This window comes from Balaenoptera ricei, chromosome 9 (genome assembly GCF_028023285.1).
Source record: "Balaenoptera ricei isolate mBalRic1 chromosome 9, mBalRic1.hap2, whole genome shotgun sequence".
Lineage (NCBI taxonomy): Eukaryota > Metazoa > Chordata > Mammalia > Artiodactyla > Balaenopteridae > Balaenoptera > Balaenoptera ricei.
This window is the reverse complement of record NC_082647.1, coordinates 48,325,761-48,351,901: the sequence shown is the minus strand read 5'-3', so window position 1 is coordinate 48,351,901 and position 26,141 is coordinate 48,325,761. Positions and strand designations below refer to the sequence as shown.

Genomic DNA, 26,141 nt, shown 5'->3' with positions numbered 1-26,141 from the left:
GAAGCTCTAGAGCACATCCCCACTCCAGGGAGAAAGGATTGGGGGAGGATCAGTACCAGACACATTCGTTTTTGTTCTCTTTTACTTGGAAAACAAAACCTGTCCCTGAACTACTCCTATCCCTGGTCAACCCAGTTGTGTATCATTGACCAGAACTAGGTCGTTTAGCCTCTCTTAGCTTTCAAAGAGGCTGCAACAGTGGGGAACCAGATCATCATGCTTGCTTGGACCCAAGCTTCCCAACTAGTGCCCTGTGTCGAATAAGGCCTATGGGTTACAGTTAAGCCACATAAAACTGTTCCCCTCATTTCTTGGTATAGCAGAAGCCTGCTGGCTGGTTGTCTTTGGCTATTAGCATGGTCTTCCAGAACTCCTTGCAGGGTGGGCTGAGAAGGGTGGTGTCCAATGACACGCTCTGTTGTACCTTCAGGGGGTGAGCACAGGGAGTAGTATCTGGTACTTGCTGACAACAGGTGAGCACGGCTGCAGAGGTGCTGCCCCCCCGGGCACGTACTGGAGAAGCCAGCTGCAGAGTCTGCAATGGTGCACAGGGACGAGAGGCCTGGGGCTGCTGGAGGAGTTTCTAAGGGACAAGGAGTTTCTAACAGACACCTATATCAGGCATCTAAGGAGGAGTTTGCATAGCCCAAGGTGTGGTCATTAGGGGTTGGGGATCGATCAGGGAGGTCAAATAGGGGCTTCTGGTAGGCCCCACTCTGGTTGGCTACCCCCAATCTCAGCCTTTACCTCTATCAGGAACTTCTGTCCCTGGGCAATTGATGTACCATTTTAGTAACATCCAACCTACCAGCAGGCTGACTACACATTCTGAAGATTAGAACTTCATCATGATCTTTAGATACTTGATATGAAAAGTTTTACTGGATTTGAAATACATTCACATTATCACATAAAATTTTAATACTTGTCAAAGAAACATTAGACTTGGGAAAAAACCTTTTCAACTCTTACAATTTTGAATGGTTGTAAACATGGTTCTGATTTTTTTTTTTAGTCACCAATTTTGTGTGAGCAAAAATTGTGATGACGATCAAGGACTTGAAGAGAAAATTCTGGAAGAGAAATGGCAGAATGTTTAACCATTTCAAGCCTAAAATCTGATCTTTAAATTTTAGGTTTGTGGAAACACGATTGAGTTTCTTATTTTAAAAAATTAGGAAATATCTTATTTGGAAATATCATCCAAATTTAACAATTTGTCTCTTTCTAAATATTTGTATTTCATTTTTCTTACCATAATTATATAATATGAAAAGAATATAATAGATTTGTTTTTCTCCAAGCCCCATATTGATGCCTACAAATTCCCTCCAGGTTAGCACAGCATATTGTGAAAATTTAATCATTTTCTATGTGGCGAGTCACGAAAAAATGTTTGGAAGCACTGGGTGAGATCGTCTACCATCCATCCCCAGAGGTGGGCACGCCACCATCCCAAACACACTGAGGTCCTTTTCTCAAAGAAGACTGGGTGAAAGAATGGCAACTGGGCAGCCTGACAGCATCTGCCACAATGGGTTATAAGTTTCCATTGTATTGAATTCAGAGCATTGAGTAGCTGTGTATGCTTATTTCCTTAGCTCTCATGTAAAGGTAAGCTAAGACTTGGCCCCTTGTACAAAGCAATTAAATGAAGTAGATCTGTGCATAGCTCTTTCCTCCAGGTATGTCTCGGAGTATGGTCCAATTACCTTAATAGCAACATTACAAAATAACTCCATTTTGAATAGACTGTTTTTCCAGCCATAAGCCAAGCTTTCTGACTGAACTGGGATGGCTACACTGTTTCTTATTCCTTTGCCATCTTCCAGCCTCTGAGAACAAAGAGTTTCAAGAGAACAATGTCTTGTGCAAAGCCATTTTGTCTGCATCTCATGGGGGGGGTGCTGAGTCTGCCTTGATCACCTTAAATCTTGTATCCACGGCTCTCCCCTACCCTCACTTTTCTACCTTTTCCTACTTTTCAAATGAATCTTATTCAGTACGCAAAACCCATGAGTCAGTACGATGGACTTGAAGTCAGCATTTCCAGGCCTGAATGCTGGCTCTGTCATTGGCTGTTTTACCTGGCAAATTAACCTCTCAAGGCCTCAGTTACTGCATCTGTAAAATCAGGACAACAATATATATCTCATGAGGTGTCCATGAGACATTGCATGAAGACCAGCATAGCAATTAGGAAATGGAAGCCTTCAGACTAAGAAACTTGAACTCCCCCTGGGCTAGCTACAAAACAATCACTGAATATGTTGACTGTAGAAAAAGTTTATGAAAGTTGCAAATCCCATGGAAGTAGCCAGATCTATTTTGCCTAATATGGATACTGAAAACCGGAGAGTTGGGAGGATTCTGAAAAGATCAAGAGGAAGAATCCTGATTCTTACAAGGCCATTGTCATTATACCAGCAATGGGTCCTTACTTGCTGGTTCACTGCTCCGTAGAACACACTCTTTCAGTCTTCACCTAACGTAATTCCCCTTCCATCCAAGTTTTTCTCCTGGGTTATAACCAAACTGAGAACGTAGCCTGGTATCCCATCAGTACTTCAAACAAATAAGGTGCTCAATAAAAATGTACTAAACCATCCTGATGTCTGGATACACATCAGGCATTGAAAAGGATTGAAACTGTGCAAATGAAGAAAGCTGGCATGTCATGTGAAAAGAATTATCAGATATCATCCATTTTTTAGGCTGGGGGCTACTGGTGATTCCAAGACAGCCATGGGGTTCACCACCTGCTTTGTCTTGTTTCACCTCTGTGGTCCAGATTCAAGGGGAAGTTTCAGAAAACTAGAGTTGACTTCAAAACCCAGAATAATAAGATTCATTTGAAAAATGAAGTCCGACTAACAATTTAGCACAATAAAATGGTGCAGGTCTTAGAGAGAGAGAGTTGAAAAATAGCGAAGGGGAGCATTTGTTAAGCCATCTCAAGATACAAAGTAGGCAGTTATCAGGATCACTTAAACAAAGGGAGAGAAAGATAACTCTGCTGGCTTAGTATGTGGCAGCAGTTATGCAAGCCAACTAAACATTTGATGGCAGGGCTGTAAGGTAAGAGGATAAATCAGAAGAAAGTAATGTGATGCTTTAAGGCTTCACCTGAAATGAAGGGGTGCACTGCATGATTGCACTGATGCGTCCCGTGATCAGGGACCAGCCACACTGGAATCACCTGGGAGCTGGTTAGAAATGCAGAATGTCAGCCCTCACCCCAGACCTAATGAACCAGAATCTTCATTTTGATAAGAACCTCAGGTCTTTGACGAGCAGTTAGAGTTTGAAAAGCATTCCTTTAGGTAGACCTATTCCATCTGGTGGCCTTGATTTGGAGACCTTGGTCATGAAAGAAAGTAACAGGAAAGGAACTAAAGGGTCTCAGAAGACCACATATACTCACTGGTGCTGATACAGGTTTCGTTCACTGGTAAACACACAGCCTCCACTGCTTATTTCCAATTCAGCTTTCTTCTGTTCCTTTTCTGCTCTCCACTCCAACACTTGCCTCAGACTTTCCTTTCATACAATAACACCATTTAGTTCTAACTTAGGCCTCCAATCTACATCAAGGGGAAATATTATCAATATTGATTGCTGACTTTAAATTTTTTGTAAAGCAGAAACTCATTCTGCTGATAAACAAAGCTCACAAGAAGTTCAACAGTTGATTAGCCCTGTTCTTGGGAATAGAATCCAACATTTAAGGTTATAGCACTCTACCACTTTCTTTTTTACTTTTAAAATATTTATTTATTTATTTATAATTGAAGGGACTTCCCTGGTGGCCCAATGGTAAAGAATCTGCCTTACCATGCAGGGGACACAGGTTCGATCCCTGGTCAGGGAACTAAGATCCCATATGCTGTGGGGCAACTAAGCCCGCGCGCCACAACTACTGAGCTGGCGTGCCTCAACTGGAGAGCCTGAACGCCGCAACTACCGAGCCCATGCGCCCTGGAGACTGCGCGCCACAACTAGAGAGAGAAAACCCACGCGGCACAACTAGAGAGAAGCCCGCGTGCCACAACAAAAGATCCTGCATGCCTCAACGAAGATCCTGCGTGCAGCAACTAAGACCCAATGCAGACGAAATAAATAAATAAAATAAACAGATAAACAGTAAACATAATTGAAATATGCTTGACTTATAACATTGTATAAATTTCAGGTATACACCATGTTAATTTGGAACGATTATATATGATAATATGATTGCCATTGTAGTGGTTGTTAGCTCCGCTGTCACGTCACATTTCTTTTTTGTGGTGGGAATAATTAAGATCTAGTCTCTTAGCAAGTTTGATGATTATGCTACAGTATTGTTGTCTCTAATCACTACACTGTGCATTAGATCTGCGGGATTTTTTTTATCTACTAGTTGTAAGTTTGTACCCTTAAACCACGTCTCTCCTTTTCTCCACCCCCCCAGTCCATGGTAACCATCATTTTACTCTGTCTTTACGAGTCTGATTTATTTAGATTTCACCTATAAGTGACATCATATGGAATTTGCCTTTCTCTCCTTGATTTATCTCACTGAGCATAATGCCCTCAAGGTCTATCCATGTTGCCACAAATACTCTACCACTTACTCTACACAAATGCACTTGTAAAAAATCTACTTTATAGTAGAGGTCAGATAGTTTTCTGATTAATAGGAAATCGGGACAGATTTCATTATTTTGAATTAATCAGTTACCATGACAGAAAAGCCTCCATTGAGTTCATCGCATCGTTCAGAGCTACTAAGAGATCTTAGAAAACACCAAATTCAGTTGTTCTCAAAGTGTGGTCCTGGCACCAGCCCAGAAACATCACCTGGGAACCTGTAAGAAACACAAAGTCTCAGACCCCACCTTAGACTTCTTAAACCAGAAACTCTGGGAGTGAGGTCCAGTAATCTGTGTCTTTAAAAGCCCTCCAGGTGATTCTGACGCCCACTCAAATTTTTAAATTACCGGTATAATTTAAGAACAGATAAATCCGTCAGAAAGACAGATCAGGCCAAAGGAACCAAGGAGCTTTCATAGAAAAAAACTAAAACATACTCACAGCAAGTATTTCCGACTAGGATCATGACTCTCATCCTCAGAGCCAGCTTAGTCAAAGGCAAAACACGAGGGATTCCATTGTTTAAAGAGTCAAGTAGAAATACCTGTTTCCTAGGGTGATTTTAATTGGTGGCAAACATTCAAATATTCATTTATATGAGGGTGTTTTTCAAAGAAGACACTGTTTCATAATCAGCTAGCAGCCTAGAAAAGATCGAAAGGGATCCTGGCAATTTCGCTGGTGGTGTTGCTTCTCTGCTTTTAAGGTTTATAAAAAGTCTGCTCCTGGGTCACATCATTTTACTCTTGTTAACTTACACTTTCAGATTACAAAACACTTAATAATCGGAGTGGCTCTTCTGTATCCTATAGTGCATTCAGGCCTTTCGGCTAATGGATAAATTTCCACCTCCCCTTTCGAGTGTTCACTTATCATAAGAAGCATTTCAACTCCATTTTGGTATGCAAACAGCCCGATCCTGCAATTAGTGCATGCTCAGTTCTCCCAAATCAGGGGCAGCTTAGACACAGGTCAGGACTACATGATTTTTATGTTCAGGAGTTGATTACACTAGCTAAGGGAGAGGCACTTAAGTAAAGTGCACTATGCTTTAGTAGCTGTCTTTACGGTACAGGGAAAACCAACATCTTAATACCTGCAGTCTTTTTATCAAGTTAATCAAATTTTAATATCAGAATGTGTATTAAAATTAGGTCACTTAGTACAGGCTAAGAGCCTTCTTCCTCCCTCCTTGTCTGTTCTGCAGGCCACACAATGCCATGTTATGAAAACTGCCCTTTAAACCTGATAAAATATTTAAGACATGTGTCCTGATAGTGTTACGTAAGCAAATACCAAGAAAAGTCCAACCATTAGTGAACCTGATCAGGCCAGTCTCCAAGGACTGAGAAAACAATCCAGCGATGGCTGCAGAGCTGACCTGCACAGAGAGATTCCAAGGTGTAGACGCCTACAAGCTCAGAGACCAAACACCCCAGACCCTTCTTGAAAAGCGATTCTCTACTTTAATTGTCTCTTGTTACTTTAGTTAGGTTCAAGCAGTGCCGAACCTCAGTAACTTTACTTAAGAAAGATTAAATATTTGTGCCTATAGCATTGAAATCATAGGAAAAAACAAAGAATGGGTGATCTTGAATGATGGGCAAAGATGAGATATATATATGTGGTTTTTTTCTCAGCAAAAGAACTACAAGTCACACCAAATGAAATTTGAGGATTGGAGGATCAGATAATTTTATGAGACCTTTTTCCCACTGGTGAACTTTCTCCTTGATTCAGCACCCTGGATTCACAGATCACTTTTAGAAGGACAACTCCCAAGTCTATAACATAGAAACCTAATTACTGTCATGATTTCTCAACCCCAGTTCCCAGTGCCACTGGGGCTCCATAGCTGTCTTAGTCCATTGTGTCCCAGTCCCCACTCAGTGCCTGCAGGCGCTCAATAACAATTTGCCTTGTGCATTAATAAATGGATACATGGATATGCAAAGTGGTTCCTTTTTCTCCTCCCCCATCCCAAGCCAGCCTGGTGCCATAGAACCCCTGTACCTATTTTGTACACCTTCACCATCATCTGTAACCCTCAGTTCTAATTATTTGGCAAACCCTGGCTACTTTGCCTTCATTATAAAACTCGAATCTACCTCCTCTTCACCATGCCCACGTCTTTCCTGTAGACCGCATTGTTTCTGAGCTGGGTCACTGCAATCCCCTGCTAACTGGCCTCCCTGCTTCCATTCATGTCCTTGCATTGCCCCAACTGCCAACCCACTTCCTTTTTAAAGCACAGATTGCCTCTCCCTCCCTCCTCCTTCTCTCCCGCTCCCCCTCCCTCCTGCATGCAGATACACGCACGCACACACTCACTCACACACACACTCCTGCCCCAACTCATACATCTTCAGTGGCTCTTCACTGTGAAACAAGCCAAGTCCAGATTTAGTAACTTGATGCATCGATAGGATTCCACAGTATCACTTCAGACTACCCTCTCCTTCTATCTTCCCACATCCTCTATATCCTCCTCCCCACCCCACACTCTGCCCCCACCACCCCAGTGATGCCTTTCCCCACACAAGGCCTGAACCTTCTCCTGGATGACTGTTCCTCAGGAGTCCTTCCCTGACCCCTCCACCCCGAGTGAGCCTGCCCAGCTCACTCAACCTCTGAGCCCCTGCCGCTACCCGTTCTTCCACAAAGCTTTTCCAAGATATTGCCAACTAAAATGCATCTATCCCTCTACCCTTCTCTCACAGTGCTTTAATCTTATTTTTATCATAGCACACTGTGCTTCATATCAATATTTATATGTGTTGTCTCTCCCACTAGACGATGGTATCTACTGGATCAGTGTTGTATTTTACTCATTTCTATAATCCCATATGGCTTGGCACTCAGTTTACTTAGCACTGAGAAAGAGCTCAGAAGAGCTTGAATATATGCCACGACTTCTATAATAGTGTCAGAGATATACACGTTCTCTGTCTCCTGCTCCCTCTCTCTCTCTCTCTTTCACACACACACACACACACACACACACACATAATTGGCCCCAACCCAAAATAAAAATTTTACCTAAGGACTCTGATATCCACATACAAGAATATTTTGTCCAGTGATGTCCAGCCTAAGGCCTTCATTTTTCTCATGTGACCTCCTCAGGCAATTAGTGAGATCATCAGTCATATGAAGAACATGTAACTTGCAAGCCCCCTTAAAAGCACATGTAGATGGAAACACACAGCACAGCTCCCGGCCATTTCTCTGGTGATGGGCATTAACTCTGCGTTGGGAGAGCCATTCCAGGAGTCCAGCAGAGCTCTCTACTCCCACTCCAAACAGATGTGCTCCTTCAGACCGTCAAATTGGGCTCCCTGGTTTGCATTCTACACTAATAGTGCTTTCATCCCTTTGATTCAGTGAGTCACTTTCTCCCAAATCAGCCATTTTCTGATTCTGACCCAATAGTTGCCTCAGTCTAACAATCTTTGCCAGATAAGCACGTGAATTGTTGTTGAAGTTGGGAGGAACTTCCTAAGTCTCCACGTGGGTTAGACCCTCTCGTGATCCCACAGACGTGGCTGCAAGGTACTGCTTAGAGCAGACTGACAACTTGGCCTTGTGGTCTGGGCATCCCAATCTGTTTACCAACTAGCAAGCACAAACATTTGTCTACATTTTCCTCAATTTAGCAAATACACTCTTCATTCTAGACACTGGGCAAACCTCAAAGGTGATAAACTGCAGAAATGGATTAAAACATCCCCAAAATTACATTAAAATCCTCTGAGTAAACATGACATTCAATCTAAAGGGAAGAAATAGACACTGGAGACCTGAGTATGGAATTTAAAAATTACTAAACCTAAGACCAAAAATATTTGTTTTCATATTTTTCCTACTCCTATTTTCGAGGTGGAGAAAATTATTTTTCTTCCAGATCATTTCCTCTGTAGAGCTTGTGCTTGGCACCCAGAGCAGCTCTAATCCTTTGACTGGTAAGAGCTGTTGAAGAGAATGTGTCTAATTAAATCCTATATTCTAGAAATAAATAGGCTAGTTAGCTGCTATTTGCAGTTCTTCAACTTCTCTCATCAGTGGTGTTAGCAGTTGAGGAAGGTGTGGACTTGGTTAACCCCAGATTCCAAGGAGGAAGAAGTCTTCCTGGCCTTGTCCTCAGGTTTTTCTTTTACTGGTTCTTTAGTGAACCTACAAGGCCAAGTTCCTGGAATCAGGGTGACATTTATTCATTTATTAAGTCAATCAACATAATTCAACTGAGCTAAAATTAAAATAATAAACACTCAGTTAAAAATCATAGAAATAAATAAAGTACAGCTCTTGCCTCAATTCACAGACCATCAATGAGGATGGGCAGGTAGCAGGAGAACAGGCTGACAGGTGATATAACAGAGGTGAGCCCAGCACTGGAGCCCTGGAAGAGGCATGACAATCTGCCTGGTGTGCTTCACAGAGGAGGGGATGCTTGAGAAGGGGTGACCTGCATGGAGATTCCCAATGGGCACGGATTCCAAAGCAGCAGGATTTACGGCAGAAATTCAACCCTGGATATCGGAATGGAAAATGAAGACTTTATACGTTATGTCTTAACAACAACAAAACTTTCTCAAGCATAGCCTTTAGACTTTTATTTTTCACTGCGACAGATTATAGTTTCTAAAAGTGACAACAGTATCTCCCATCCCACATACCCCTCTGCAACATGATCTTGGCCATCTCCCGTTAAAAGGGGGAATCTGTATCCACACTCCTTGAACGTGAATAAGCCCTGGGACTGCTTTCACCAGTAGAATTGCATTGAAGTAACACTGAGGTTGCCCCAGGCATAGGCCTTCACTGGCTTGGCTTCTTTCACTTCTTACCTCTTGAAAGCCAGCCCCCATGTAAGACGTGTGCCTCCCCAGGAGCCCACTGTGCTGTGAAAAGGCCAAGGCACATCCACATAGAGAGGCCCTGGAGTATGAGATGCCATAGGAAGAGAAGAGAGAGATTGAGAGAGAGAGAGAGAGAGAGAGAGAAGAAGAAGGAGGAGGAGGAGGAGGAGAGAAGCCCAGGGTTCCAGCCACGTGAATGAAGATGCCGTCTTGGTAAAGATCATCCAGCCCGAGCAGTCCCAGCTGACTTCATGCAGATCAGAGGTGAACTGCCCAACCAATGCTTTCCGGAATGCCCGACCCACAAAACTGTGAGCAAAATAAAATGGTTGGTTTAAGCCACTAGGTTTGGGGATAGTTTTTTTGTGTGTGCAGTGAAGCACTTACTGAAATACAGAGCTTCTAAGGTAGGTACATGATGCTTAGGGAAACAGAATCCTAACGTGACGTAGGTTGTCATCTTGTTATCCCATAAATATCGAGATGAAAGAGAAACCCAAGTCCCTTTGTGTTCTCTGCTGTTTCGTGTGTACTTCCATTCCACTTCTGGGACTGATCTTCTCCCTTTATGTAGGTCAAAGGCAAACAGTACAGCAATTCATAATATTCCTAATGCGTAAAAGATCTTTTGTGGAAGCTACCTGGGTGTTGTCTTCCCTGTGCCCAGCCTCCAAGTAAAGGAGCTGTTTAAGTGTTAGCCTGTCAAATAATGGAGAAAACACTTTCCAACCATTTTTCATCTTTGCTATAAATTCTAAAGGTATACGTGCACACAGATTAATAAAGACTTGGGTATTCATCATTCATGTGACCCCAGAGGCATGATTACCTGCTTTGAAGGCTTTTAAGATCTCCCAGCGAATACTGTAATACTTCACTGCACTGTAGGGAAAGAGTCACTCAAGTTTTTACGCATGGTTAATATGAAAGAGGGAGACAAATCAGCTAAGGGCATCGAGTTTTACATTAAGCGGGGACTAGTTTAGTCTTAGAAATAGCAGAGTAGGTTAGAATCACTTGCTACGTGACTATAAGTCCACACCTCCCACCAAACACTGAGGTGCCCCATAGAGCTTTCCAAAATGAAATGAACTCACCCAATACATTAGGAAGGCGGGAAAACAGACTGAATAGCTCAGCCTTCTGTCTTCTTTTCCTGCCCTCATCCAGCCCCAGCCCCAGCTTTCAGTCCTGGATTCATGGACTCTGATTTCACTCCACTTGGAAATTAGCAAATGGCAGCACTGACCAAGAAACTTGTCATCAGGCAGGACCTTTGTGAAATGGCTCTCTAATTAGCCATTTCATATTTCTGTTATTTCTTTTGCGATTCATGTTAAAAATATGTTCCACGGATGCCAGCCCGCTAGGACGCGAGGAGCCCTTGTCACTCAGCAGTAATTCAGTGAAATAATAAATAACCGCGTCGGCAGCCCTGCCGCCCACATCAGCTCTTCCCCATACGCTCCCAGGCCAGGGGGCCGGGCCCCCCACACCAGTCTCCATGCTCTCCGCGGGGCACGAGTGGTCGCCACAAACAAGGAGGGGATCTTGTCCTCCCAGGAGCCTGCTCTTGGTATGTCTCCTGTGTCGGAGGTCACCCAAGGACTCGTGTAAAAAGCTGTCTTCTCTGACGCCCTGTTATCACAAGCAGCATATCTCTTGAGTGAAATTTCAGGAATGGAGGTTCCTAAGGGAAAGACGCCATTTCATCCACTAAAGCCAGATCAGCTGGAACTGGGAGACAACTGCTTACACCTGCAGAACAGCTTAGACCAGGACCTTGTGTTCTGTCAGCTTCCAGGTGGGATCCCCTCGCAGGCTCTCGCCAAGATTTCAGCCAGGTCCTCACCCTACCCTGGCCCATATTCGTCCTCCCTGAGCATCTCAGGAAAGAAAGAGTAACTTCCCCTCAGAGGCTCACCCTTCCTCATCTGTGTTAGAAAAACAGTAGGGAACTATCAAAATATGACAGAGAAAGATGTTATTCAGACAACCCTGGGCTACAGTCACAATGCTCATGAGGGCAAGCCAAATGTGGCCTGACATACCAGGCAGTATGTCAGTGGAGATGATGGAGAGAGAAAGCAGCGAGGCAGAGAGAGCTCAGCCTCCTTCCTCACCCCACAGAAGGCTGGATTCTCATTTAGGGCCAAGGGTTTTAATCCAGCCTATCGCTGGATGTCAAAGAAATAAGAAAATTCCATAGAAGCACTAGAATTTATGTTCAGTCAGGGACACTCAGAAACACTCCTATTCTTTTTAGAACCTTCTGTACACAATGAACAGAGTTCTGATGAGAGATTCTCACTTCCCTTATTTTTTGTACCCTTATTGGCACACCATCCCCAGGGACTGGGTCTTGGACGCCTTTTACTTCATAGATTTCTAGATAATGTCAATCTTCTGATCTAGCAGCCATAGGTGAATGATAAGGGAGACCACCACTGAAAAATCACATCTCCTGTGACAGGAAATGAGCAGAAAGGGTAGAGCAGTTCTGTTATTCTTCCAAGGTCCTGTAGGATGAGATAAAGAATAAAGGCAGTTAGTGAAATGTTCTAGCCATTCATTTTTATTTTTGCTCTCTGGATTTTTTAAGCAATCATTGTGTGATTTGGACATCCTCAAAAACATTAATTCTTTTGAAAACTCCCTTATATCCATCATGTATCATTTCTAAGTAAAGAATAGGTTTTTCTTCACTTCTCTTAAACTTCGTCAGTGCTGCCTGCATAAAAGGTAATTTATTTTAGAAATAGATTTTTTCTTATAGTAATCTGAGGTTTCGCTGAAATCTCAAATTGTCAGCATTTTCTTTTTTTTTTTTTTAATTTTATTTATTTATTTGTTTATGGCTGTGTTGGGTCTTCGTTTCTGTGCGAGGGCTTTCTCTAGTTGTGGCAAGCGGGGGCCACTCTTCATCGCGGTGCGCGGGCCTCTCACTGTCGCGGCCTCTCTTGTTGCGGAGCACAGGCTCCAGACGCGCAGGCTCAGTAGTTGTGGCTCACGGGCCTAGTTGCTCTGCGGCGTGTGGGATCCTCCCAGACCAGGGCTCGAACCCATGTCCCCTGCATTGGCAGGCAGATTCTCAACCACTGCGCCACCAGGGAAGCCCCTGTCAGCATTTTCTGATCATTTGGTGTAAGTTTGCTTAGTGCTATGTTTTCTGTACAGGCAGATTGTCTTAATCCAAGACTCATGAGGAATGCAAGCAGAACCCATGTGTTCCATGATTTCTTTTCTTGACACTCCAAACATTAAAGAAATTGAATTTACTTTAGAACTATACACCTTCGGAAGAAGATCCTTGGAACAATCTAGGAAAACAGAACAATGATGTGGCCACAAATGGCCTCTTGATTGTTTGCATGGAGTTTTTTAAACTGGTCCTTTCTGGGGAGAGATGAGGCACATCTCATCTTTAAAAGTCACTGTTTTAAAATTGCATTTCATACCAAAAAAAAAAAACCCTGAAAGCAACATAAATGGCTAACTTTGGAAAGTCAGTTGAATTAATTTTGATATATTTGTATGGTGTAATGCTCGAAAGCTTTTTAAAATGGCGATGACTTCTGTATTTATCCATAGCAAAAGACGCTCATGATACATTAAGTGAAAAAGTAGATTAGACTGTATAGTATAATGCATATTTTGGTTTTTTTAAAGGTGCATGTAGATCCACAGAAAAATATCTGGACAAACATATGTCAAAATAGTGTATGTGTCAAAATGGAACAGTGCTTATGCCTGAGTTTTGGGTGGAATTATGAGGGATATTTATTTTCTTCTTTACACTTTTATTTATGGTGTGACTTTATTTTAATTCAGGATATCTATTACTTTGTACTAAAAATAATGAGATTTTCAATTAAAATATTTTTCCTTAAAATGTGGATTCTTAGCACATTTCTAAACTGTGTTATCTCATTCTGTCATTCAACACTGAAGATTCTGGGATGGCTAGGAAGGTGTCTGCCCTCAAAGACACTTTTACAGGGGAAGACAGTGCAAAAAAATCTAGAGGTGATAAAGAGATATTCAAGATATAAGGCTGGCAATAAAGAATGAATAGACCACATATCCAGGGTGTTTTAAAACTCTCAACCTACACAGTTTTTGGAAATGTTATAGAAACACTTTATTAATTCAAATCCCATAAATTCAGAATTTGTAAAAAGTCTTTAGGAGCTGAATGGAAGTTATCTTTGGAAAGTTATTTATTAAGAAAGACCTATTAAACAACAAGTAATTCTTTAACTTTCGTAAAAGAGCCACTTGGATTGTGTCTTCTAGGGGACAAACCGCATCCTTCTTAATTCTTATGTAAGCCCACTCTGTGCAGTGCAAGACATCATAGGTGCTCGACAAAAGGGTTGTTATTATTATTATTATTACATTTCATATTACTTTACTATAATGCACTTACAGTTCATTCCTTACATGCAAATAAGGCTATTTCTTACAAATGGAAGTTATCAATAGTCATTCTGTCGAATTCACTTGGAAGTAACACTGTGAAAAAGGTTCCTTTTATACTGAAAAGTACTGATAATACAACTGCATTCTAGTCAGGCTTTGAACTAAATTTCTTCTGCTGATTAACCTGCAAGATTAACAGGTTATATAACTTGAGATTTAATTAACAAAATTTAAACTGGTAGTAGAACGTCAAACGAATAGTAATCAAACACATTTCATCTGAAAATTGAGATTCTTTTACATATTTTGCTTCTCTTGACTGCTTACTGTTTGATTAGATTATACTAACATTTTCTTTTCATCCTAATCAAATCAAGTAATTCTAATAAGAAATGTCACTTTCCTGCAAGGTATTCTTATGGTGTAACATTCTTTTCATGCACAGCATTGTAATTGGTATTGTTTGCTGCTCATTGAATTACATTAATTATATAGAGGTATCAAATTTGCAAATAAAGAACGTTGGGATGCAACAAAGAATAAGATGTTATTCACAATTTCATTGTCAGCCAACAGTGATGATATTCAAAGAGAAAGAAAAGTTGTGTGTGTGTGTGTATCATGCACACAGTATAAGCCATAGAAACATTACATCTAAACAATAATGAAACAGAATAGTCTTCTATAACTGTGACCAATTTGGAAAAAGAAAGGAGGGATTCACTTCGTTAAATAATATCCTTCTTTAAATTCACTGTGAATAAGATAGTAGAAAAGAACATGTAATATTCTTATCCCAAAGCAGAGGCTTTCTGCCTCCCCAGTTCTTTTTCTTCCTTTCCCCCCTGTTGCTCTGTCTTCTTTGCCCCCCTTCCCATCTCACACGCGCACACACACACACACACACACACACACACACACAGCATTAAGTAGCTAGGAATTTACCAAAACATAGCAATACTAAAAGAAAAAAAAAATTGAAGATATTTATGCACTCAACTCTAAGAATAGTCTGAAATGATACCAGAAAAGTCTAGATTCAGACCTCTGGCCATGGCACGTGGGGTTTTTGCAGGTTTCATTGTGTGAAGTCAGAGGTCTGTCATCTATGAAACACTAACACTGACTTGCTACTTAGAAAATAGCCAGTGGTATAACTATTCCCATCTTGATTCCAGATTTAGACAAGCAACTGAAGAGAAATGCAGTCCTTCTTGAATTGGGGAATCATAAATGGGACAGGGGCACCAAAAATGCCCCTTCAAACCTGAGTCTTATTTCATTTCTATTTTTGTTGTTAACAAATGAAGTCCAAATTGCTATTTAAATATCAAAGGAAGATTAATCCAAAAATTCTGATAATGAACCTAGTTTACATTTTAATTTTGTTTAAAAGTATGAATATTTTCTTTCTTTTGTTTCTTTTATTTATTTAAAAAATTTTAGCATCAAGTCAAGGAATTCCAGCATAAACTCTCATCTTCCCCAAACGTTTCATTATAAAACACCCTTTCTTTGTATTTGAGTTCATTTTTTTTTTTTTGGGGGGGGGGGATGGGGGAAGAAAGGGCGAGATTCTGACATAAGAGAATGGCAGTGCTTCCCAGATGCTTTCTGCCACGCTTTAGGGCAGCTTACTTTAAAATGTACGTGGGAGAGGTTTCTAGACTCTGCCTTTCCACACCTAATAACTCACCCTTCAAGACTTCATGCCCGTACTTATCAGGGTTGGGAACGATTTTTTTTATTATTATTTAAAAGTCTTCCTTGCAGTTACTTCCTCTGAAACAGAGCACCTCTTTCATTAGGAATATTTATGGGAAATAATATATTTGTACAGTTGAAAGCATCACCTGTTTTGCTAAGTCAATTCGTGTCTGAATGCAAATAGACTGTTAGAGGGTTTACTCAACAACATTTGCTAATGGAAAGTACTAATCAAAACTTTTCTACAGCAGTAAATTTTTATATTTTTTAACCACTGGATTCCAATTACATGTATTCAATAGAGCAAGCTTTGATTAAAAAAAAATTTTTTTAAGAGATTATGTATACAGCACTGTGGAAAACAAGGCAGGCTAGGTATGCAGGCACTTGTACATTCTTAATAGAAGTTTTACCTGAAGGTAAAACCCAATAAAGTGTACCCTATAATGTGCTGTGGACTCTTGTGTTGATTTACCTGAGTTACCCTGTCAGCAGAAATCAACTTTACCAGGTACACACTATGCTTATATATTTAGTGCATATAAAAGTGCATATAAAAGATCCTTTTTTCTTTTTATAAAGAAGTACTGAATTTCATTAGGGCACATTTTTTTTTCTTTAAAAAGTTCTTTGTTAACCATGGGATATACTGATTGCAAATAAAGGAAGTTATGGCACTGTGCTGATGTTTTTAAAGGGAGGGAAAATCCTTAATGTGAGCCTACAATTTCAACGAAAAAAAAAGCATAAATACAAGGTTTGGCCTTACTCGAATATATATTAGCAACATCTTTCAAAGAATCTCCTTGATTTCACTGATATATAAATATTTTCCTAAATGACTCAAAAAGATGTTATTTTTTTTTAATTGAAGTCTGTGAGGAGAGGTCTGGGAATAGATGGCTGAAAATCATTTGGGTTTTGCGGGGGGGTGGAATCCCAATGTTTTTTTTCTCATCTGAGGATATTTAAACACAACATCTTTGCACATTTCCTGTAAAAATTTCACAGACCTTTCATATATAGGATTCTTACCCCTATATTTAAGTTTCAGGATTAGCTGCAGTCCTAAAAAAATATTTAATTCTCTTTGCTCTGCAACATGGCTTAATGAATCTAGGTTGAGTTTCTTTAGGAAACATAAGAAGCTTCTTGACAACTGAGAAGTCTCCCAGACACTCATTCCTGTCAGAGTTTTCCAAAACCACACATAAGCTGAGGCCACGAGGTTCCTACATCAGACAAGAAAAGAAGACCGCGGCTTCCCTCCCTGACCTCGGTTATGATTGAGTGAGAAGTGTGTTTATTGCTCAGGCTCGCTGAGTGTTTAAATGTCCCTATTGTGCGAATTATGAGTGCTTTGAGTGCAAATTATGAGCAGAGCAGCCACTCTTTATAATTTCCAACTGTCTGATCTACTCTATTTGTCCTTTCTCACCATCCACTCTTGAGAATTGCAAAATCCCAGGCCCGTTATTATTTTTAATAATGCCGTTGCATTAAAAACTTGGTTGAAGTCCTCTAGTGATTTTTCTTTCCCTCAAAATCTATATTGCTTTTAAAAGCATTTCATTAAGACTGCGTTTTTAAGGAGGAAAGAGAAAGGAGAGATGGGTGACATTAGCTGCGGTAGACATCCTTTTTAATCCTAAGACTAAAGACAAAACCCCCAAAACTACAGAAAAGAACTGCCTCTTTGCCTTGGGCCCCTGACTTTTAAGGGGGTAGCACTGCTGGTGAGAGGGGCAGTTACGTAGGAGAGAGATGCAGACCAGGCTGCAACTTTGCAGCAGCCGGGCTGCGCGCTGCGCGTGGCCACCTGGCCTGCGCCCAGGCGTCCTTGCGCACCCATGGGAAGGGAGCGGAAGCCAGGTGCCTTCCTCTCGGGACAGGGGGCCTTCCGACGCCCCGAACACTGAGAAACTCTGCCCTCGGGTTTCAGGAGAAGGAGGTAGGGGCCGACAGTTTGACAAATGAGGCAGGAGACACCTCCGGTCTCTCAGTTGTCCTGGGGCCGCCGCCTCGCTCCCCAGCAAGCGCCCCTTCCCATCCCTTACAAAGGAAAGCGAATCTATTAGCTCTTCGCTCCCAGGAGTCCCGTCTGCCCCTCCCTGAAACATGCACAGAAAGGGTGGCAGCCTTGATAGGGGTCCTGGGGAAGGAGAGGTATGAGTGCCAGGGGCTCCGGGTCACCGCCCCACATTCGCCGGCGTCGCAGCACTGGCTCTTCCTGGAGCCCCGCGGCGTTTTCCTCTGCTCGCGCGCCCTCTGGCTGCGCTATGGAGAGATTCACCCGGCGCGGGGAGCCGTGGGGGGAAAACACAGAGCAGCTGCGTGCCTTTGGCCAGGAAGAAAGCAAGGTGGGCGTGGATCTGGTGGCCCGCCGCCTACCTAATACACTGGACTGGGCTCTTCCCCAGTGTGTCAAGGTGATGGAAGCTGAGGTCATGGCTTCCCTGGGCTATATGTTAGTCACCAGTGCACCCCAAACAGACTTTCCTAAGACCCCAGATTTAGAAAGGAGAGCAAGGAAGTCCCACCATTTCTGGTACCCACCTTCCCGCCCCCCGCCCGCCCCCCAGCTCCATCTACACACACACACACACACACACCCCAACCACCTATTTTCTTTACTCATCCACAGCATCTCCAACACATTCTTAAACCCATGTGATGGCTTTTTTGATGTCGGCTTGGCTAAGCTAAAGTACCCAGTTATTCCATCAGATGCTAATCTAGATGTACTGTGAAGGGGGTTTGCAGATGTCATTAAAGTCACTAACCGGTTGGCTTTAAGTAAGGGACAATCTGGGTGGGCCTGACTTAATCAGTTGGAAGCCCTTAAAAGCAGGGCCAAGACTCCCCAGAGAGAGAGAGGGAGAGAGACAGAGAGCTGGACAAGAATTCCGCCTGTGGACAACAGCTTCAGCCATGCCTACACAGCCCCACTCTGCTGTGACCTTCTCTTCCTGATTGCCTGCCCTACAAATTTTCGACTTGCTCCGCCAGCTCCCACAATAGTATAAGCCGGTTCCTTGTAATAAATCTCAATATATAAATGTATTGATTCTGTGTCTGGTTGAACCTAGATGATACAATTCATATGGCCCAAATCAGAAGAAAGTACTAAGGAAATTCACAGTGCCAGAAGATTCCACCCCAGTTCCTCCCAACTGTCAGCCAATAGATAGTTTCTGAATGTCTATTGGTGGCAGGAACAAGGCACTGTACTCTGGAGATGCAACCGAGAGCTGACAGGGTTTCTTCCCTTGGGAAGCTCTCTCATACACACACACCCAGCTCCATGTGGCAACTTTGGTCTTTTCAAACCTGGCCCAGAAGCTAGCTTTAATTAATGGTTTGTTGTGGGTACCAGTGGCATGCTTGGAGCTATACAAAAGTCTAGTAGGAGGAGAAAGCCAATGAGGAGAACCAGAGAGCAGTCTTTGCCTTGAGGGCTCTCCATCCATCAGCAGGAAAGGTGAAGTGCTCATTTATCCCATTGCCAAACATCCTGAGTCATTGGCCCCCAAGGTGCGTTTTCTTTGCCCTTACTGTTTCTATATATGGCAAAGGGGTGACACTTAACTGATAATGGATCAGAGCTGTAGAATGTTGGCAAAAGCAAACTCAACTCAGGCTGGCAAAAGGGCGGCTCCTCTCTAGATTCATCAGCAGAACCCCTGGTCCTAAGCCAAACTGAGAAGCCCAATAAAAGACTTCATTCCTTCTCCAGCATCTCCTACCCCTGCCTCAAGGCTCAGGGCCTGTCCCATGATGGCAGGAACCCAGTGCATTTCAATCCAACAAATGTTTAATGAGTACCTTCCATGCTACAAGTTTATCTTCTACAATCTCATGTCCTGAAATAGCTTTTGTAATCACCATTGGCCTGCAAATGAATTGCTATATTGAGTGATAATTTCATGGGCATCCTATTGACTTCTCCATGTTGTTGCTGTTCTTTAACCTTTTATTTTCTCCTTGATATTGACACCTTCACTTGGGCTGGGTCAGAACTCTTTTCTGATTTTACCTTCTGTTAGTCTGTTTTGCTTCCTCTCAACCCCATCTGGAAGGATTTTCTTCTCACCCCAGTCCTCATGATTATAAAGCAGGTGTGTTCAAGGGCTCTGTATTGGTCACTCTGTTGTCTGAATCTACTCCCTCACCTCAAGAGATGAACTGTACACTGATGGCCCCATATCTATACTCTGGATGGACCTCTCTCCTGAGCCATGTATTCTATTGCTGTGGACACTTGTGTGTAGCACGAGCACCAGTTCCTCCAAAAGAACTCAGCATCTTCTCTCCTTCTTTTCTAATCTGTTGCTCATTCTAAAAGCCGTAGCTGAGTTAATGGTGTTGAGAACTGTGTCTACCCAAAAGCCCACTCCAGGAACTCATGAGGCATTCCTGCTTTCCTCTTCCTTACCTTGTGCGTTCAATTGGTAGCTGAGTTTTATCAATCTGTTGCAGAATGTCTCTGGTCTCTGATCCTCCTTCCCAGACCCACTGGAAGTGCCTTAGTCTAGGCCTTACGAAGTTCACATCAGGAGCAAATGGTCTTCTAATGATATCCCTGCTTGCATGTGTCTGCTCTCTCCCCCATTCATCTTTCTAAAATGCAAATCCTCTTGTGACACCTTCCCATGTCAGAAGTGTCAGTGGTTTCCTGAAAGCCTTCCATGACCTTCTGCCTTCCCTCCCCGTGCCCACTCTGAGCTAGCTGATGGGTGGCCCTCCTCTTTGTTCCCACTGCATCCCAATCTCACCCCTATCATAGCACTTAGCACAATGTAGCATTTTCTTCCTTAAATATTTCAAACAGAGAAAAGTGCAGAAAAAATAACATGACAACTACCAACATACTCACCACCCAAATTGAACAAAACTTTGATGTACTGATTTCAGTACTTCTTTTTAAAGGAAATTAGCCATGATAAAAATAGTTGAGATCCCTTTGTGACTCGCCTATCATTGAAGCCACCACTGTTCAAGTTTGGGGTTGATTTGTTTGCTTAGCTCTTACACTTGATTATTAACTCCCAATAATGGTTTCCCTCTCTTGTTCATCTATGAATCCCCCGGGACTTGCCAGATGGAAATAAATAAAGGGTATGAGTAAACGTTCGTTAAACGATTGTATGAATGGGTAGGTCCACACCCATGACTCCTGTGGATCAATCCTCATCACATTGAAATGCTCTCTCTTAAAATTTTGCCTAATTAATGTACAATACTTTTAGAGGCATTTGATCCTAATAAGTTATCCCTGCTTTCCAGAGGTGTTACCCTTAACTAGTAGCTCTCTATGTTGACTGCACGTTGGAATCCAGTGGGGAGGTATTAGAGGGCTAATATCTGGATTCTGCCCCCAGCAATTCCTATTTAATGGATGAGATGCCTCCTAGGCAGTGGGTTGTTAAAAGCTCCCGAGTGCATATGATATACAGACAAGGCTGAGAACCTCCATTACCTCCTACGAGGCATCATTATCATTAGCGTCATCATTAGCACCAGCACTGGCAACTGGTGAGTACTAACTTTATGCTATTTATGTACATTATCTTGTTTATTTCTCACCACAACCTAAGTATTTTTATTATCCTCATTTTACGAAGGAAGAAAGAAAGCAACACTCAGAAGGGTTAAGTAACTTGCCCAGAGTCAAACAGCCCCTGGGCCCTGCTGTTCTCACTGCATCACCAGCTTCCACCATGACCAGAGTCCCAACCCTTAACTTGCCTATGGCTCTTACAAAGCCCAGGATTAACAGAATCTCAAATACCCCTAAAGAAAGTCGTTGAAGCATGGCATCACCAGTGCTCTCTAAAACCCTGAGCTTTCATTGCTAACCCTGCTTCTTTCTTGAGTCATTTCCTGAAATTGGCCATAAACTCCTTGCCTGAGCAGCTGCCAGAGACTCAAAAAGGTGGAGTCCCTTCAGCCTCTGCCCACCACACCCTCTTTGACTACAGGAAGATTCATCTCAATTACACTCTTTAATGCTCTGTTCCTCCCTCCCTTGTCATGCTGGACTGCTTTTTCCATTGCTCTCTGTCTCTTGTTCTTCCTTTACTGTATTGACACGATACCATTACACCAAAAATACACAAGACTTACAACTCGAGATCACACTACTGCCTCTTTATTCTCCTGCTCTGTCTTTTTAAGGCAAGCGTAGGAGGAAAATACACATCAGTACTTACTCTGTATACTGATTTCTTTATAGGCGTAATGCATGTGCTTTCAATAGTGTTCACTAGTGTTTTTCAATAATGTTCCAGCAACAGGATTTTACTGTAGGAGAGACCAAGGTGCATCGTCTTGGAATCTTGGAACGTTACGGTGTGAAGGGATCTGGGAGATCACCTAGTCTGAGTGCGGCCATAACAAAAGAACTCAAAATGGAAATCTGTGGCACTGCCTCAATGGTTAAGCGGTGGACAGTGAGGAAACAAATGTCAGATTTGGGGGAAATGCTCCTCCTTGTTATGCAGTCTATTGGCTGCAAGAACGTAGGAGACCAAAATGTAGGCGATCACAGGGTAGTAAGCCTACCACTCCCGGGGAAGAGGCTGCTGTTGACTCTGTGTGGCAAAGTGTAAGAAGAAAGAGATGAGCTCAAGAAAGAACTGACTGTTTTACAAGCAGAAAAGAAAGGAAATACATTCCAAAAATTTGAGGCCTGATGAAGTTGGTCAAGGGACCACTTCCTGATTCCTAATAGTACTGAGGAAACATTCAAGCAACAAAGATTCAAAGCAACTGAGGGAAAAAAATCAGACTAATGGCATGGCGCTCAATGAAACCTTTCCGTTGGATAAAAAGACTCGGGGTAAAAGCCTGTGAAAGGAGTAGCTTTCCCACCAAAGCAGAAAAGCACCATGAAGTTGCGACATGGAGGGCCACGGAGGTAAGAAAGCAAGGAAATAAAGATTGGATCATTCCTCTAAAAGAACGATGGGCGTGGTTGCTGGCTCATAGAATTGACTGGAAGCAGATAGATGAGAAAACTGCTATTGGTTTGAAAGAATCTATTTGAGATTTAATATTTTGCAAGCAGGAAATGGGCTGAGAAAGCCATTCATCTCTCTAACAGGACGTGTTCCCTAACACCCACTTCATATTTGACCAAGGAAAATAATGAAAAAGGAAGAGACTTCAACAGGTGGAGCCAAACGCTATGAAGAATCTTGAACCCTGTTATTTTTTTTTAATAGATCTTTATTGGAGTATAATTGCTTCACAATACTGTGTTAGTTTCTGTTGCACAACAAAGTAAATCAGCCATATGCGTACACATGTCCGCATATCCCCTCCCGCTTGAGCTTCCCTCCCATCCTCCCTATCCCACCCCTCTAGGTCATCGCAAAGCACCCAGCCCATCTCCCTGTGCTGCTTCCCACCAGCCAACTATTTTACATTCAGTAGTGTATATATGTCGATGCTACTCTCACTTCGCCCCAGCTTCACCCTCCCACACCATGTCCTCAAGTCCATTCTCTATATCTACCTCTTTATTCCTGCCCTGCAACTAGGTTCATCAGTACCTTTTTTTTTTTTAGATTCCATATATATGTGTTAGCATACGGTATTTGTTTTTCTCTTTCTGACTTGCTTCACTCTGTATGACAGACTCTAGGTCCATCCACCTCACTACAAATAACTCAACTTTGTTTCTTTTTATGGCTGAGTAATATTCCATTGTATATATGTGCCACATCTTCTTTATCCATTCATCTGTCAATGGGCATTTAGGTTGGTTCCATGTCCTGGCTATTGTAAATAGTGCTGCAGTGAACATTGTTGTACATGTCTCTTTTTGAATTATGGTTTTCTCAGGGTATATGCCCAGTAGTGGGATTGCTGGGTCATATGATAGTTCTATTTTTAGTTTTTTAAGGAACCTCCATACTGTTCTCCATAGTGGTCATAGCAATTTACATTCCCACCAACAGTGCAGGAGGTTGAACCCTGTTATTGACCAGATACTGCGTTATGTCTTACAATCTTCTTTTTTCCAAAAGGGAGCGTGCTTTGTGGTTGATCCATCCCTGTACCACCATTGTATATTGGGCATGGGGGGAGGGGGCAGAAAATTTGTCATCTTAGTTCACAGGTCTGGACCATCATGAGCTTAATCCTGACCCAGTAGAGATGCTACATATAGCACATCCCCTGCAGATCCAGGACTTAGAGCTGGATGCAATGACTAGGTGGGACTTCAGATAATCTCCCTTGGACAGGTGTGAGTTGGTTTATGTGTGTTCAAGGGTAGACTGTTGTAGAGACATTTTCCTCACCAAATAGTCATTCACTCCTCCATATTGCAAGCCCCCTTGCAATTAGGCAGAGTCTTGTGGGCAGCTCTGGCTAATGGACTGTGATCAGAAAGAGTGTTTGTTCATTTTATAATCCCTTTTAACCTGGCAAAGATGTTCACCCTTTTCCCATGTCCAGTTATAAGAATAGAATGGTAAATAGCTAATAAATTAGAATTAGGTTTATAATTTTATATCCAGAAAAATTACCGGTTTTTAATATGCATTTTAGCTTATCTGTAAATAACCTAAAAGTGATGTTAAGATCTAACCAGGTAACATCCCTTCTGTCATAGTCAAGTATAAGCTGGTGGGTGCTGTGTGTTAAATGACCACGATGTTCCAAAAACACGCAACATAATGTATCATATATTTTAAATGTTCAGTAAATATCCATTTATTATCCTTTCTTTAAAAAAAAAAAAAAAAAAAGAAAGAAAGAAAAAGAGTTTCTTGCTTCTGGGCCAAAGCATTTAGAAGCTGGTGTGTGAACTGCCAGCTCTCTCTTTGCCTGCTAGGAGACCAGGGAGCCACGTATTATGATGGCAGCATGATAATATCAAAACAGTCTAGATAGTGGAAATGCCTCATGGAGAAGAGGTGCCCTAGAGAGTGGACCAGCCTGCAATGGAGTTTGTGTGAGTAAAAACCTTTTGTTGTATTCAGCCACTGAGGTTTTCAGGGTATTTGTTACTGCAGCCTCACCTCACCTAGCCTATCTAACACAATGGCTATGACTTCTGGTGAGTCATTCTGTTACCCACATGACTGTGAGGCCCAGAGAGAGAGACACAATAATGGGCTGACCCTGAATGCTACTCAGAAAATCATTAATCAGGCAATAGGAATGGATTTACTGAAAGCCCAACACATAAATGTCGGTGTGTGAGCCCTCTTTGATTCATTCACTCAGTTGTGTTTATTGAGGTTCTACCATGTACCAAACATTTATAGGCGCTGGAGATACGGTGCCCAAAAGAGGGAAGGTCTCTGATCTGAGGTAGCTGACATCCCTGTCAGAGATAACCAAGGAAACAAAAAGAGCAAACAAGATCATTTTAGAGAGTGGATAACTTCTACGGAGAGAATAATTGGGGCAATGTGGTAGAAAGTGAGTGGGCAGTCAGGGAAGGTCTTGGTGAGAAGGTGACAGCTAAGCTGAGACCCTAATACCAGGAACCAGCCATGCAAAGATCTGGAGGTGCAAGTTCCAGACAGAGGGAACAGTAGCTGCCAAAGCCCTGAGGTGGATGAGTTCTTATCTGGTGGGTTTGAGTTTTCGGTTTGACAGAAGTCTGATTTGGCTGGAAAAGTGTGAATAAAGAATACAGAGAATGAAATCAGAGAAGTAGATAGGGGATTGTCTAGGACCTTTAAAGACATCTTGAGGTGGTTGGGTTTTATTTTAAGGACAGTGGGAAGCTGTTAGATGATTCAAAAGAGGGACGTTACAAGGTCTGATTGGAGACTGATTAGCAGCAGTGGCACCAACCCAGGTAAGAGAAGATGAGGCTTCGAAGGAGGTGGATGATCGTGGATAAATGTTGGAGAAAAACAGCCCTTGCAGATGGTTTGGATGTTGCAAATGAGAACAAGAGAGAAAGGAATCAAGGATGACTTGTAGGTTTTCAGCTTGAGTAATGAATAGTAGTGGTGCCATATACAGAGCTGTGAAGACTTGGCGAAGTCTGGACTGGGCATCGGAGAGCACACAAAATTCTCACTTTGAGATGCCGTGAGACATTCCCATGACTATGCGAGGGAAGCAGGTGGAGTTTCAGGGCAAGGTTTGGCCTGGAGATATAAATTTGGGGCCAATCAATTTATAAATGTTATTTAAAGCCAAGGAACTGAATGAGATCACTTAGAGAGAGTGTGTAAATACACAAGAGGTCCCAAGACTGGGGTCTAGGATCCAACATCTATCTCGAGGTCAGAGAGAGGAGGAGTCGTTCTTCCAGAATACTGAGACCTTTTCCACTCCAAAGGGCCGTTTGCTTTTTAAAAGATGTTCTAAGACATATAGATTTTTCCACATATCTTAGTAATAAATGTTACATCAGAGTCTCCTGTGAGTTTTAAGTCACACGTGTCACTGTGGGGAAGCAGCTGTGGTATAGTGGGAAGTGCATGCAGCCGAGGGTCAGAAAACCCTGGAAGCTTTCAGCCACTTTGCTGCTTACTAGTGATG

The 26,141-nt window shown here is 42.3% G+C and overlaps 1 protein-coding gene across 17 annotated transcripts in view; it reads right to left on the bottom strand.

Annotated features, from left to right (window-relative positions):
• The window catches only part of TRIL (TLR4 interactor with leucine rich repeats), a 136,587-nt gene that overhangs the window by 38,745 nt on the left and 71,701 nt on the right, over positions 1 to 26,141 (bottom strand). For 9 of the 17 annotated variants that reach the window (XM_059933683.1, XM_059933690.1, XM_059933681.1 and 6 more), the window contains 2 exons: positions 9,882 to 12,013; positions 8,959 to 9,164 (listed from right to left, as the gene is read on the bottom strand). The exons of 1 other annotated variant lie outside the window; for it this stretch is intronic. The gene's annotated coding sequence lies outside the window, so the exon portion shown is untranslated. The remainder of the gene's footprint in view (positions 1 to 8,958; positions 9,165 to 9,881; positions 12,014 to 26,141) is intronic. 7 more of the 17 variants (XM_059933693.1, XM_059933688.1, XM_059933689.1 and 4 more) reach the window with 7 other exon arrangements.